We start from the raw sequence: 17056 nt of genomic DNA on the forward strand, positions 1-17056 counted from the left end.
TTGGGGGACTCCCTCTGCTGTTTCCTGAAATTCACAATCATCCCCTTTGTTTTGTTGATGTTGAGTGAGAGATTGTTTTTCTGACACCACACTCTGAGCACCCTCACCTCCTCCCTGTAGGCTGTCTCGTCGTTGTTGGTAATCAAGACTTGCCGAAAGGAGGACGGGGAAGGGCCTTGTATGCATCGCGAAGGTAGCAGTGATCCAGTGTTTTACCTGCGCGAGTGATACAGTCAATATGCTGAAAGAATTTAGTTAGCCTGTTCTAAAATTTGCTTTGTTAAAATCTCCAGCTACAATGAATGCAGCCTCAGGATATATGGTTTCCATTTAAAGTCCAGTGAAGTTCCTTGAGGGCTGTCGTGGTATCGGCTTGAGGGGGGATATACACGGTTGTGACAATAACCGAGGAGAATTCCCTTGGGAGATAGTATGGTCGGCATTTGATTGTAAGGAATTCTAGGTCAGGTGTACAAAAGGACTTGAGTTCCTGTATATTGTTACAATTACACCATGAGTTGTTAATCATGCAATATACACCCCCACCCTTCTTCTTCCCGGAGAGATGTTTATTCCTGTCGGTGCGACGCACAAAGAATCCAGGTGGCTGTACCGACTCCGACAGCATGTCCCCGAGAGAGCCATGTTTCCATGAAACAAAGTATGTTACAATCCCTGATGTCTCTCTGGAAAGCAACCCTTGCCCTAATTTCGTCTACCTTGTTATCTAGAGACTGGACATTAGCGAGTAATATACTCGGAAGCTGTGGGTGGTGTGCGCGCCGCTGAAGTCTGACAAGAAGACCGCTCCGTCTGCCTCTTCTCCGGCGGCGTTGTTCTGGGTCAGCCTCTGAAATCAGTTCAAATCCCCTGGGTGGTTCGGAAAAAGGATCAGCTTCGGGAACGTCGTATTCCTGGTTGTAGTGATGGTAAGTTGACGTCCTTCTGATATCATAGTTCTTCCCGGCTGTATGTGATAACACTTAAGATTTTCTGGGCTAACAATATAAGAAATAACACATAAAAAAACAAAATACTGGAAAGTTTCCTAAGGACTAGAAGCGAGGCAGCCCTCTCTGTCGGTGCCATTACATTCATATTCAGACCCTTTGCTATGGGACTCAAAATTGAGCTCAGGTGGATCCTGTTTCCATTGATCAACCTTGAGATGTTTCTACAACTTAGTTGGAGTCCACCTGTGGTAAATTCAATTGATTGGAAATTATTTGGAAAGGCACACACCTGTCTATATAAAGTTGCACAGATGACAGTGCATGTCAGAGCAAACACCAAGCCATGAGGTCGAATGAATTGTCCGTAGAGCTCTGAGACAGGATTGTGTTGAGGCAAGTTTACCAAAAAATGTCTGCAGCATTGAAATTCCTCAAGAACACAGTAGCCTCCATAATTCTTAAATGGAAGAAGTATGGAGCCACCAAGTCTCTTGCTAGAGCTGGCCTCCCGGCCAAACTTAGCAATCAGGTCGAGAAGGGCCTTGGTCAGGAATGTGACCAAGAACTCGATGGTCTCTCTAGAGTTCCTCTGTGGAGATGGGAGAACCTACCAGAAGGACAACCATCTCTGCAGCACTCCACCAATCAGGCCTTTTTGGTAGTGGCCAGATGGATGCCAATTCTCAGTAAAAGGCATATGATGGCCCTCCTGGAGTTTGCCAAAAGGCACCTAAAGGACTCTCAGACCATGAGAAACAAGATTCTCTGGTCTGATGAAACCAAGATTGAACACTTTGGCCTGAATACCAAGCATCACATCTGGAGGAAACCTGGCACCATCCCTACGGTGAAGCATGGTGGTGGCAGCATCATGCTGTGGGAATGTTTTTCAGCGGCATGGACTGAGAGGCTGGTCAGGATCAAGGCAAAGATCAATGGAGCAAAGTACAGAGAGATCCTTGATGAAAACCTGCTCCTGAGCGCTCAGGACCTCAGACTGGGGTGAAGGATCACCTTCCATTTTTACATCACATTTTAGTCATTTAGCAGACGCTCTTATCCAGAGCGACTTACAGTAGTGAATGCATACATTTAATATATATTTTTTGTTGTTGTACTGGCCCCCCGTGGGAATTGAACCCACAACCTTTGTGTTGCAAACACCATGCTCTACCAATTGAGCCACAGGACAACAAACCCTAAACACACAGGCAAGACAATGCAGGAGTGGCTTCGGGACAAGTCTCTGAATGTCCTTGAGTGGCCCAGCCAGAGCCTGCTCCCCATCCAACATGACAGAGCTTGAGAGGATATGCAGAGAAATACAGGTGTACCAAGCCTGCAGCATCATACCCAAGAAAAACCCCTTCTGTAATCGAAGCTAAAGGTGCTTCAACAAAGTACTGAGTAAAGGGTCTGAATTCTGATGTAAATGTGACCTTTCAGTTTTGTGTTTTTAACACATTTTCAAACATTTCTAAAAACCTGTTTTTGCTTCGTCATTATGGGGTATTGTGTGAAGATTGATGAGGGGAAAAAGCAATTTAATCAATTTTAGAATAAGGCTGTAATGTAACAAAATGTGGAAAAAGTAAAGTGTTCTGAATACTTTATGAATACACTGTATATGTACAGTGGGGGGAAAAAGTATTTGATCCCCTGCTGATTTTGTACGTTTGCCCACTTACAAAGAAATGATCAGTCTATAATTTTAATGGTAGGTTTATTTGAACAGTGAGAGACAGAATAACAACAAAAAAATCCAGAAAAAGGCATGTCAAAAATGTTATAAAATGATTTGCATTTTAATAAGGGAAATAAGTATTTGACCCCTCTGCAAAACATGACTTAGTACTTGGTGGAAACACCCTTGTTGGCAATCACAGAGGTCAGATGTTTCTTGTAGTTGGCCATCAGGTTTGCACAAATCTCAAGAGGGATTTTGTCCCACTCCTCTTTGCAGATCTTCTCCAAGTCATTAAGGTTTCGAGGCTGATGTTTGGCAACTCGAACCTTCAGCTCCCTCCACAGATTTTCTATGGGATTAAGATCTGGAGACTGGCTAGGCCACTCCAGGACCTTAATGTGCTTCTTCTTGAGCCACTCCTTTGTTGCCTTGGCCATGTGTTTTGGGTCATTGTCATGCTGGAATACCCGTCCACAAGCCATTTTCAATGCCCTGGCTGAGGGACGCTGGTTCTCAGCCAAGATTTGACGGTACATGGCCCCGTCCATCGTCCCTTTGATGCGGTGAAGTTGTCCTGTCCCCTTAGCAGAAAAACACCCCCAAAGCATAATGTTTCCACCTCCATGTTTGACGGTGGGGATGGTGTTCTTGGGGTCATAGGCAGCATTCCTCCTCCTCCAAAGACGGCGAGTTGAGTTGATGCCAAAGAGCTCCATTTTGGTCTCATCTGACCACAACACTTTCACCCAGTTGTCCTCTGAATCATTCAGATATTAATTGGCAAACTTCAGACGGGCATGTATATGTATTCTTGAGCAGGGGGACCTTGCGGGCGCTGCAGGATTTCAGTCCTTCATGGCGTAGTGTGTTACCAATTGTTTTCTTGGTGACAATGGTCCTAGCTGCCTTGAGATAATTGACAAGATCCTCCCATGTAGTTCTGGTCTGATTCCTCACCGTTCTCATGATCATTGCAACCCCACGAGGTGAGATCTTGCATGGAGCCCCAGGCTTCCATTTGCGAATAATCACACCAAATGTTGTCACCTTCTCACCAAGCTGCTTGGCGATGGTCTTATAGCCCATTTCAGCCTTGTGTAGGTCTACAATCTTGTCCCTGACATCCTTGGAGAGCTCTTTGGTCTTGGCCATGGTGGAGAGTTTGGAATCTGATTGATTGATTCCTTCTGTGGACAGGTGTCTTTTATACAGGTAACAAGCTGAGATGACATCCTCAGTTTTCTCCTATCAAAGCCATTAAACTCTCAAATCAAATCAAATTTTATTGGTCACATGCCCGTCATTACTTACTTACTGACTTTATTGTCCCCATGGGTACATTTTGTTGCAGTTGTCATGTACATGTTTAAATTGGTATTTAAATACAAAACAAAATTGACAATACAACTTTCATAACAGTTACATACCAATAAAAAAAAATAATTAAAGACTAGCCGGCTGGCCTTACTGAGTCGATAGGAATATTAGCCCAAGCTTTATAGGAGGGATATCACACCTGGCACAAACGTTTGTCTAGTTCTGTTTTTCCTGCTGAGGCGTGCCCTATACCTGCGCCCAGAGGGGAGTATTTCAAAGTCCGGGTACAGGAGGTGGCTTGGGTCTAAAATTATTTTGTGAGCCTTGCGGAGGGCCCTGACCTTAAAGTTCTCATCCAGGCCTGTCTGTTGAACTCCAAGTACCTTGCTTGCTGTGGTGATAATCCTTCTCAGCATATTTCTCTGTCTGACAGTAGAATTGCCAAACCAATAAACAATACAAAAAGTTAAAATACTCTCAGTGAAAGATTTGTAAAACAGAGTCAGTATAGTACAGTCTACATTAAAAGATCCCAGCTTTTTGAGAAAGTACAGTCTCTGTTGGCTCTTTTTGGAGATCAGGTCTGTACATTTACTCCACTGAAGCTTATTGTCCAAGAGGACACCCAGGTATTTGTATTCCTCGACAATCTCTATATTCTGACCTCTGATAGATGTTGCAGAGGTAGGTGTTGTACACTTCCTGAAGTCTATGCACATCTCTTTGGTCTTGTTGGTATTGAGGACCAAGTGTGATTCCTCACACCACTCTACAAAATAATCTAGGACCGGGCCATGATGTTCCTCGTCATCATGCAACAGGCTGATCAAGGCAGTGTCATCAGCGAACTTAATGAGGTGTCTGTCAGGATGGGAACTAGTACAACTATTAGTGTACTAGATGTACAGGAGTAGGGACAAAACACATCTCTGAGGAGACCCTGTGTTGGTATTGCATATGTCTGACACGTGGGGACCTATTTTGACTTGCTGTGAGCATTGGCTCAGGAAGTCCAACAGCCACAAAACCAGCCCCCCATCTAAGGAGAAGTCCCGAATGAGTCTCTGTGCCAGAATGTAGGGCTGTGTAGGGCTGTGTTGAAGGCAGAATAAAAGTCAACAAACAGAACCCTAACATGGGATTTGGCACCCTCTGTCTATAGTTAAGGAGGGTAAGAATGGCATCATCAACTCCTCTGCTAGGCTGATAGGCAAACTGAAATGGGTCGAGAAGCTTCTGGCTGACGCCGAGAATATGACTTTTCACAAGTTTCTCAAGGCATTTCATTACTAAGGATGTCAAGGCAACAGGGCGGTAGTCATTCAGCCCAGAGGGATTAGATGCTTTAGGAATTGGTATAATTATTGAGTTTTTCCACAATACTGGCACGTGTTGCTGGTCGATTGAGGATTGGAAAATGTCTGTAAAAACACCAGCCAATTGTTCAGCACAGTGCTTTAACACATGTCCTCTTACTTTGTCTGGGGCTGGACTTTTATATGTGTTACATCCCCTGAACAACTTTAAAACATAAAACTGTTTAACAACAACTCTCTCAAACATTTGTAATGATGCTTCCATTTGTTTTCTGTCCGACACAAACTTGTCTGATTAAAATCTTGAGAAGAAACCATTCAGTTCATTAGCCATGTTCTGGCCCTCATATCTCCCAAGGTCAGCACTGGTTCTTCCCCTGTCTAAATCCACTAGCCATGGATTTAATCCCTTGCCAGGCCACCCTTGCGTTTCCTGAGGAGAGGGTCCTCTCCACCCTTTGCTTGCATGCCTCCTTGTCCACCAGTATCTGTCTTTTGATCTCAAGTTGTACATCTCTTAAAGCCTGTCTATCAACCTCAGCATAAACTGCCTTCTTCCTATCAAGTAGTGATTTTAGATGTTTTGATACCCAAGGCTTATTGCTAGGGAAGATTTTACAGGTTTTAGTAGGCACAACTGACTCAACACAGAAGTTTACATAGTCTGAAACAACATCTGTGAGTTCATCAAGATCAGAGCTGCTGTCCTCAAATACCTCCCACATAGTACAGTCAAAACACCCCTGGAGACAAGTGATACTGTTGTCATTCCAGATCTGATCAGATCAGATCCGATCAGAATAGCAGATGTTATTGCGGGTGTAGCGAAATGCTTGTGCTTCTAGCTCCGACAGTGCAGTAATATCTAACAAGAAATATCTCGCAAATTACACAACATATACCCAATACACACAAATCTCAGTAGGAATGAATTAAGACTATATACATATGGACGAGCGATGTCAGAGCTGAACGGATGTAACGGTCGTCGTAGGAAGTGGACCAAGGCGCAGCGGGTTGAGTGCTCATTTTTAACATTTATTGAACACTTAAACAAAAACAAGAAACCGAACAGACGACAAACAGTAATGCATGCTAACACACAACAATGCAAAATCAACCTCCCACAATTCCCAAAACAAACACACCCCTATATATAGGACCTTCAATCAGAGGCAACGAGAAACAGCTACCCTAGATCTAACATAGAAATACACAACATAGAACCTAACCAAAAACCCCGGACTAATCTAAACATACACCCCTCTACAAAACACATATACCAACAAACCCCGAACCACATAAAACAAACACCCCCTGCCACGTCCTGACCAAACTATAATAACAAATAACCCCTTTACTGGTCAGGACGTGACAACGGACTAAGTAGAATAGTATAGAAAACAGTATATACATGAGATGAGTAATGCCAGATATGTAAACATTAAGTAACTAAGAAAACCGTAGAATAGTATAGAATACAGTATATACATATGAGATGAGTAATGCAAGATATGTAAACATTATTAAGTGTATAACTGTTTTAAAGTCACTATTGGCCATTGGCCTCATGCGCGATTTCCTTCCTCTCCAGCAACTGAATTAGGAAGGAAGCCTGAGAGGTGTTAAAGAGGCTGACATTTTAGAATGCCTTTAAACATTGTGGTTGTTTGCAGTGGTGGAAAAAGTACCCAATTGTGTCAAGGCTCAGGAGAAGACCACGATGCAGACAGTTTCGAAGTAACAAATGTTTATTACAAAAACAGGGGGGCAGGCAAACGACAGGTTAAGGGCAGGCAGAGGTCAGTAATCCAGAGCAGAGTCCGAAAGGTACAGAATGGCAGGCAGGGTCAGGGCAGGCAGATGCCAGTAATCCAGGGTGTTGTGACAAGGTACAGAACGGCAGGCAAGCTCAGGATCAGGGCAGGCAGACTGGTCAAAACTGTAAAAACTAGAAAACAGGAACTAGAGAAAGACAGGAGCACGGGAAAAAAGCTGGTAGGCTTGACAAAACAAAACGAACTGGAAACAGACAAACGGAGAACACAGGTATAAATACGCTGGGGATAATGGGGAAGATGGGCAACACCTGGAGCGGGGTGGAGATAAGCACAAAGACCAGGGTGTGACACAAACGCATTAAGATGGAAATAAATTCTACACATTAACTTTTAAGAAGGCACACCTGTTAATTGAAATGCATTCCAGGTGACTACCTCATGAAGCTGGTTGAGAGAATGCCAAGAGTGTGCAAAGCTGTCATCAAGGCAAAGGGTGGCTATTTTAAGAATCACAAACACTTTTTTGGTTACTACATGATTCCATATGTGTTACTTCATAGTTTTGATATCTTCATTATTATTCTAAAATGTAGAAAATAGTCAGAATACAGAATAACCCTTGAATGAGCAGGTGTTCTAAAACTTTAGACAGGTAGTGTAAGTCCATGTTAAATAAAGTCTGAATAGGGCCTACAGGGAATATTTACTTTTAACGCTCTTTGTTTATACAGATTAGAAACAGGAGGACACATAGAAGGAGTTAATGTTGGACAGGTGGAAGCAACACAGCCACGTACTACGTGAAGAACTTGGGCCCGCATATCAGAAGACAAATGTTTAGATTACTGGGAAAATGTGAACTTCTGAGGCATGGAGGTGGATAGAGGGCATTTGTGGCAGGGGTGCCCTCTAGAAAATGCTATGGTCAAGTATAAAAACAGGCAAGTACATTTTTTTAATTTTAAACATTTTTATTTAATTTTTTTTTTTTAACCTTTATTTAACTAGGCAGGTCAGTTAAGAACAAATTCTTATTTTCAATGACGGCCTAGGGGTTAACTGCCTTGTTCCGGGGCTGAACGACAGATTTTAGTTTGAGGGTGCCTCCCAATGATTTATATATACACTAAATGACTGATAAGGGGCGCTGTGTTGAAGCCGCCGTGCCTCTGTATTGGCACACCCTCACCGTTGAAAAAAATATTTTGGAAGCTGTAGAAATGCATTTGTTAATGTCTACAGACACCTTAATTCATATGTTTTAATTATATTTGTTAGTTAAACATTAAAATAAAACAGAGAAAAATATTTTAAAACATTGCTTACAAATTATCATTTTTTTAGATGACTAGTGTTACTGTCCCCACTACAACAAACAACTACTTAAATACATGTAATTTTGTCCTTGAAACATTTCATTGAAATACTTTAGTATTCCATTCATTCCTATGGAGGACTGCTCCTAATGGGGAATGCCAATATGGCCGAACGGTGGCTTCAAAGGCTCTCAATGGCCAATGCATAGTATCCGCAATCCAGGGTTTATATACAGTACATCATTGGCGCCTGCCCTGTTTTTGGGTCCTTCACAAACTCATACAGGTGAGAGCCTGGTTTTAACACAGATTATGGATATACTGACATGTCTCTCCGCCCTAACAATGGGAGTCGTTGCTACAAAGCCACACGACGGGCTGTCTAGCTCCCGCCTATCCTTTCTTTGGATTGGTGGATACATCTCATTATTGTAATCCTTTTTGAATATTCAATGAGGGTTGTTGACATCAACAGCCTGTATTCAATGGAGAGAGATGCTATGTTCCTAGCCTCACCATGAATATGCAAGGCCATCTCGAGAAAACTCTGATATAAAAAAAATCTCAAAATTGCCGGTATGTCACGTGTCCTACTTATATCAGTACACTCGTAGCAACTTGAGCATTACGAAACTTCTATTAGATAAAATAAAACTCACGTAGCAAACAAGCCATACATTTTTTTGTTGACCAAATTTGACACTCTCTCATTGACCTCCATACCAAAACTCCATGCTTAGTGAGTGAAATGCCACTTGCTGGAAGGAGACAGATTTCTCGGCAAGTTAGGCCTAGCTGTTCCTCTTCCTCTCTGGTTTTAATGTATAGGGTGAAAGCACACCAAATGCTCAGACAAAACTCTCCAAAACAATCCAAGAAATTATGCTTCATTGAAAACGTGAGTACAACATATAATCACATTGAAGAAGGAAACAGAAAAGGAATTCACTTAATAAGAATGTTGGTTTTTTGTAGCATTTCGGCCGCTAATGCAACAAGTCAAACAGCCATTTTGATTCATTGATCAGTTTTCTTGATGCTACACGTAGTTAGTTGTTAATTGACAGTGCGTGCACCTTTCGTGCTCTTGTTTTTTAGGCAAATTAAGGCCTGCTTTTTAGTTAATACTGCTGGCTTGTTGGCCTACTAGCTGTTTGAGCTTTTTATTTGATGTATGACCCAAATGCTATGTGCTAGCTACACTAAATAGCCACAGCAAATTTAGCCTTCTCTCTAGCTTTGGCCAACCACAACACATTTTATTGCATCCCATTTTTGACATATTGTGGTAACACTTTACTTGACACCCAGCGTCATAACACTTTATGACATGGTCATAACCACGTCATAATATGTCATAGCAGCTGACATAACTTGTCATAACCTGTTATAATATGGTCATAACACTGTCATGACATATATATTTAGACCTGTTGTGACATATATAGCGTTATTTTATGGCTGGTTATGACACCTATATAAGAGTGTAAAACCCCACAAAATCTACCATGGTAGTTATTTTATGTCTGGTTATGACACTTACATAAGAGTGTCAAAACCCACAAAACCTACCACACAAGGCAAAACATTCCATTACAGCATAACCTACGTGTCAACAGTATGTTTATGTTGTATATTTTTTGGTGAAATTGACCATATGAAATTATCATTGTAATTGTGCACATGATGATGTCAAACATGCAGCTACCCCAATGCTCTACTGCTGATGACTGGGATGAATGCAGGAGCAGATTTCAGGAGCCAGACAAGGCACCCTCTTTTTGACTGATGATTGATATAATGGCATAGGCCTATCTGGCTTATATGATTATGATGGTCATAATGCTTCTTGACAGTGTCATAAAGTGTATTTTCTTACTCCAAGTAAAGTGACACAGGATGGTCATAATGCTTCTTGACAGTGTCTTGAAGTTTATTTTCTTAAACTAAGTAAAGTGACACAGGATGGTCATAATGCTTCATGACAGTGTCATAAAGTGTTTAAAGTTATTTAAAATATGATTTAAAAAAAACATGACTGTAAAGAATTCATCTTTTGGGAGCTGGAGTGAGTAGTTGTGCTGTACTTCGCTCCGCAGGTAATATTACATTTCATTACATTACATTACATTACAACGGAACGATTTGATTAGTGTAATCTTAGCTAGCTACATAGTTGTCTTTGCTGTCTTCGTATCAAAGATAAAGGTGTAGTTTAGAGAAACTATCGAGGTTAGCTAGCCAGCTATATTCGTTCGCAGCGACGCCGTTTTCCAAACAAAGTCAACACCACAGCCACTGCTAGCTAGCCAACTTTACCAACTAGCAGTACTGTAGAAACAATATACATTACAACGGAACGATTTGATTAGTGTAATGTTAGCTAGCTACATAGTTGCCTTTGTATCAAAGATAAAGGTGTAGTACAGAGAAACTATCGAGGTTAGCTAGCCAGCTACATTTTCAAACAAAGTCAACAACGCAGCCACTGCTAGCTAGCCAACTTTACCAGCTAGCAGTACTGTATCTGTCACGTTCTGACCAGTAAAGGGGTTATTTGTTATTGTAGTTTGGTCAGGACGTGGCAGGGGGTGTTTGTTTTATGTGGTTCGGGGTTTGTTGGGCTAGGTGTTATGTAGAGGGGTGTTTGTTTAGAGTGTTCCGGGGTTTTTGGGTTATGTTCTAGGTTAGTATATTTCTATGTTAGATCTAGGTTGTTTAGTTCTATGTTTAGTTAATTGGGATTGGCCTTCAATTGGAGGCAGCTGTTCCTCGTTGCCTCTGATTGAAGGTCCTATGTATAGGGGTGTGTTTGTAATGGGAATTGTGGGTAGTTGTCTCCTTGTTTAGTGTCTGAGCACATGACAGGACTGTTAGTGTCGTTCGTTGTGTTTGTATTCGTGTTTTGTTTGTTTTTTCCTTCTTTTTTACCAATTAAAGAAGATGAGTATACACATTCCCGCTGCACCTTGGTCCAATCATTACGACACCCGTTACAGTATCATTTTAGTCAATAAGATTTTTGCAACGTAAGCTTAACTTTCTGAACATTCGAGATGTGTAGGCCACTTGTGTAGCTAGCAGGACTGACTTTGTGTTAGCTAGCCAACGTTTAACTACTTCTGCATTATGAAAGGAACTAGACACGGACACGAATGATCCATTGGTAGTTTGTTGTAACCAAGTATTGGTGCTAACCGTGTGTTATTGGATGCTAGCATGCTAGTTAGCTACGGCGTCATAGGATATGGTGCACTGGGTGGGTTTCACGGAAGAATACTGTACCAAGTTATCTAGCTGAATAAACTAAGTTTGAGCCTATTCCTGGAAACATTGAACCACTGTAGTTTACATCACTTATAATTTCTAAAGTGGAAGTTGGAAGAGTTATATTTGAGTGTTTCAGTGAAAGGTTAGTGAGGGAGGCCCTGCTCTCTCGCTTCCCCAGTTGTTTAGTTAATTTTCATTCCAATCTCCTTTGCATTAGTGTAGCCTCTCCTGTATCCTGTCAACTATGTGTCTGTCTATTCCTGTTCTCTCCTCCCTGCACAGGCCATACAAACGCTTCACACTGCGTGTCTGCTGCCACTCTAACCTGGTGGTCCCAGCGCGCACGACCCACGTGGAGTTCCAGGTCTCCGGCAGCCTCTGGAACTGCCGGTCTGCGGCCAACAAGGCAGACTTCTTCTCAGCCTATGCTACCCTCCAGTCCCTCGACTTCTTGGTGCTGACGGAAACATGGATTACCACAGAAAACACTGCTACTCCTACTGCTCTCTCCTCGTCTGACCACGTGTTCTCGCATACCCCGAGAGCATCTGGTCAGCGGGGTGGTGGCACTGGAATCCTCATCTCTCCCAAGTGGACATTCTCTCTTTCTCCCCTGACCCATCTGTCTATCTCCTCCTTTGAATTCCATGCTGTCACAGTCACTAGCCCATTCAAGCTTAACATCCTTATAATTTATCGCACTCCAGGTTCCCTTGGAGAGTTCATCAATGAGCTTGATGCCTTGATAAGTTCCTTTCCTGAGGATGGCTCACCCCTCACAGTTCTGGGTGACTTTAACCTCCCCACATCTACCTTTGACTAATTTCTCTCTGCCTCCTTCTTTCCACTCCTCTCCTCTTTTGACCTCACCCTCTCACCGTCCCCCGTACTCACAAGGCAGGCAATACGCTTGACCTCATCTTTACTAGATGCTGTTCTTCTACTAATCTCACTGCAACTCCCCTCCAAGTCTCCGACCACTACCTTGTATCCTTTTCCCTCTCGCTCTCCTCCAACACTACTCACTCTGCCCCTACTCAGATGGTATTGCGCCGTCACAACCTTCACTCTCTCCCTTCTCCCTTACCTCACCTCGCTCATCAACTCATTCTTGACCGCTGGCTACGTCCCTTCCATCTTCAAGAGAGCGAGAGTTGCACCCCTTCTCAAAACACCTACACTCGATCCCTCCGATGTCAACAACTACAGACCAGTATCCCTTCTTTCTTTTCTCTCCAAAACTCTTGAGCGTGTCGTCCTTGGCCAGCTCTCTTGCTATCTCTCTCAGAATGACCTTCTTGATCCAAATCAGTCAGGTTTCAAGACTGGTCATTCAACTGAGACTGCTCTTCTGTGTCACGGAGGCTCTCCGCACTGCTAAAGCTAACTCTCTCTCCTCTGCTCTCATCCTTCTTGACCTATCTGCTGCCTTTGATACTGTGAACCATCAGATCCTCCTCTCCACCCTCTCCGAGTTGGGCATCTCCGGCGCGGTTCACTCTTGGATTGCGTCCTACCTGACAGGTCGCTCCTACCAGGTGGCGTGGCGAGAATCTGTCTCCGCACCACGTGCTCTCACCACTGGTGTCCCCCAGCGTCCGTTCTAGGCCCTCTCCTATTCTCGCTATACACCAAGTCACTTGGCTCTGTCATATCCTCACATGGTCTCTCCTATCATTGCTACGCAGATGACACACAATTAATCTTCTCCTTTCCCCCTTCTGATAACCAGGTGTCGAATCGCATCTCTGTATGTCTGGCAGACATATCAGTGTGGATGACGGATCACCACCTCAAGCTGAACCTCGGCAAGACGGAGCTGCTCTTCCTCCCGGGGAAGGACTGCCCGTTCCGTGATCTCGCCATCACGGTTGACAACTCCATTGTGTCCTCCTCCCAGAGTGCTAAGAGCCTTGGCGTGACCCTGGACAACACCATGTCGTTCTCCGCTAACATCAAGGCGGTGACCCGATCCTGTAGGTTCATGCTCTACAACATTCGCAGAGTACGACCCTGCCCTACACAGGAAGCAGCTCAGGTCCTAATCCAGGCACTTGTCATCTCCCGTCTGGATTACTGCAACTCGCTGTTGGCTGGGCTCCCTGCCTGTGCCATTAAACCCCTACAACTCATCCAGAACGCCGCACCCCGTCTGGTGTTCAACCTTCCCAAGTTCTCTCACGTCACCCCGCTCCTCCGCACACTCCACTGGCTTTCAGTTGAAGCTCGCATCTGCTACAAGACCATGGTGCTTGCCTATGGAGCTGTGAGGGGAACGGCACCTCCGTACCTTCAGGCTCTGATCAGTCCCTACACCCAAACAAGGGCACTGCGTTCATCCACCTCTGGCCTGCTGGCCCCCCACCTCTGCGGAAGCACAGTTCCCGCTCAGCCCAGTCAAAACTGTTCGCTGCTCTGGCACCCCAATGGTTGAACAAGCTCCCTCACGACGCCAGGACAGCGGAGTCAATCACCACCTTCCGGAGACACCTGAAACCCCACCTCTTTAAGGAATACCTGGGATAGGATAAAGTAATCCTTCTAACCTACCCCCCCCCCAAAAAAAAGTATAAATAAATAAATAAATAAAAAGATATAGATATACTGTTGTAAAGTGGTTGTTCCACAGAGCGTCTGCTAAATGACGTAAATGTAAATGTAAAAATTACAACAAGAAACAAACTTTTAAACAAAAGGAAACTTTTTGACAGTGAAAAAACGAATATGTAGGTTTCATTACCAGCCACAAAATAACGCAATATATGTCACAACAGGTGGAAATATATGGATCAAGGTATTATATTATGACAGGTTATGACAAGTTATGTCAGCTGTTATGACATATTATGACATGGTTATGACTATATTTGCATAACTTAATCACATATGCATTTTGCTTGTTATTGATATGTTTAATGGTTGTATATTCATATTGCAATTTATTCATATTATAGGATTTGATAACCTAATTATGTATTCATGTAATATCATTATTATTATTATTTACTATTTCTCTGTCGCCCTGCAGAAAAAAAACATATATACAAACAATGTTACCCACTGGCTGGCCAGTCCTTAACCAAAGCCAATCAAGACGATAATCACAGACTAATGTCAACTCAACTGTCAATCATATCAACTGTACTGTGATTCCATCTGAACAACTTAGCATGCCATGTACCATCATCTGAATATAAAGACTCAGGTCAGATGCATTCGCATGATGGATGACTGGTGGATTGCGTTGAGCCGTGGAGTGAAATTTTGTTCAAGTTTCGTATGTCCTACTGCTAACATTGGCAGTCATTGCCTGTATTGTTTTTCCATGAATGTGAAATATAATGCCATATTTCCATTAATTTGGAAGACTACTAATATAATAAATACCTTACAGATCTTCGAACTGTCTTACTTTATAAATATAGAAAATGTGAAAGACCTGTTAATGTTTTGTTGTCATTTGATCAGTTGCATAGAAAAGAGAAAGCATTTCAAGCTTCAAATCATGTCTTGAAAAAGTAATTTTGTACTCAATAATTATTATCCTGGACAAACTTATTACAGTTTTTCCCAATTGTTAACACACATTTGCTGAAACTACATCTCAGGTACTCAAAACTCTAAACACAAAACAGTTAGCTAATTTCCCCAAATCCCGAAGACATCTTGCAAAATGAAACACAGTAATCAAAATCATGTTCTCCCTGCTCAAAATGAAACTGCATATTAATGAGACACACACATCAAATGAGTCTAACTTAGTGACAACCGAGATCCCACTACTATGACATATTCAAAAGTCTACTGTCAGAACCTTTTTCAGTGTAAAGACTAAGATTTTGTTGTTATTCTGTATATTGTTTGTGTGTCCTCAAACAAGAAATGAACTGTAACAAGAAAGGAACTGTCTGAAGAGAGAGCAGACCAAGGTGCAGCGGAGTTAGTGTTCATCATGAATAATTTAATCACGTAAGAACACAATACAAAAAACAAGAAAAAACCGACAGCCAAACAGTACTGACCGCTAACACACTGAACAGAAACAATTACCCACAAAACCCAAAGGAAAAACATGCTCCTTATGTGTGACTCCCAATCAGCAACAACGAGCTTCAGCTGTGCCTGATTGGGAGCCACACACACACACACACGGCCCAAAACAAAGAAATACAAAAACATAGAAAAAGGAACATAGAACGCCCACCCAATGTAACACCCTGGCCTAACCAAAATAAAGAACAAAAACCCCTCTCTATGGCCAGGGCGTTACAGGAACACAAATTCCAAAATATATGTTTTATATTTCAACATGACTCAATACATGTAAAACAGCATACTGTAAGCACACATACAGTAAAAAATGCAAACATACAAAAAATATATTTTGCATACGCAAAGGAAGAAAAATTGTCTTATTTGTTCTACTGTACCGTATCATAGATCAAGTGTACGGACTAAATAAAAAAAACTGTCAAACCTGAATCATAAGTCAAGAAACAAATCCTCCATTGAGAAAACAAAATCAGTCATGTCTGTTGTTTTGGTCCGGCCACAGATCACAGGCGATATTCTCCTTGGCCAGACAGCGGGGGAAATATCTTCTGGCATGACGGATCCACCCCTGACAGGACTCTGCTGGAATGTCACCACAGGCCTCCTCCATTGCCTGGAGAAAGGCCATACGTTCATGGGGTTTGCGATCATACACCTTCCACCGCCATGCTGAAAACAACTCATCAATGGGGTTGAGAAATGGGGAATATGGTGGGAGATAGAGAATTGTGAAACTGGGATGGTCATGGAACCAGTTGCGGACCTGAGCAGCCCGATAGAAACTCACGTTTTCCCAAATTAGAACATGCATTTGCTGCTCAGGATCACCTGGCCCACTCTGCTCTGGCTGAAAAAGATTGTCATGTAAGGTGTTCAGGAAATTAAGGAGATGGGCAGTGTTGTATGGTCCAAGGGTGACATGACGGTGGAGCACCCTATTGTGGCTCATAGTTGCGCATATAGTGACATTTCCCCACGCTGGCCAGGTACTTCAATAATGACACGTTAACCAATGATTTTCCTTCCTCTCCTCCTCATCTTCGCTAAATTGAATCAAGCCTCGTCTATAAATATGATTTCCTGGGGCATGGGACTTGCATCCAACTCCATGATTCTCTAAAATGGCAAAAATACTGTAATTGCTGTATAGTAAAGTTCAGTGGCAACATCAATGAGTCTCTGTTGAAGAGTGTAATACTAGTACATTACATATATTCGTACCATGTATCCTTCACTCTTTGGGAATTCCTTTCAAATGGGACTCTGTAGATTTGCTTCATCTGGAGTTGGTGTTTCTTAAGGATGCGGGCTATGGTTAATAAGCTCACTCTGATGTTATGGAAGATGGCAGGGTGTTCAATAA

The sequence above is a fragment of the Salmo salar genome, chromosome 14, assembly GCF_965601325.2.
Source record: "Salmo salar chromosome 14, fSalSal1, whole genome shotgun sequence".
Taxonomy (NCBI): Eukaryota; Metazoa; Chordata; class Actinopteri; order Salmoniformes; family Salmonidae; genus Salmo; species Salmo salar.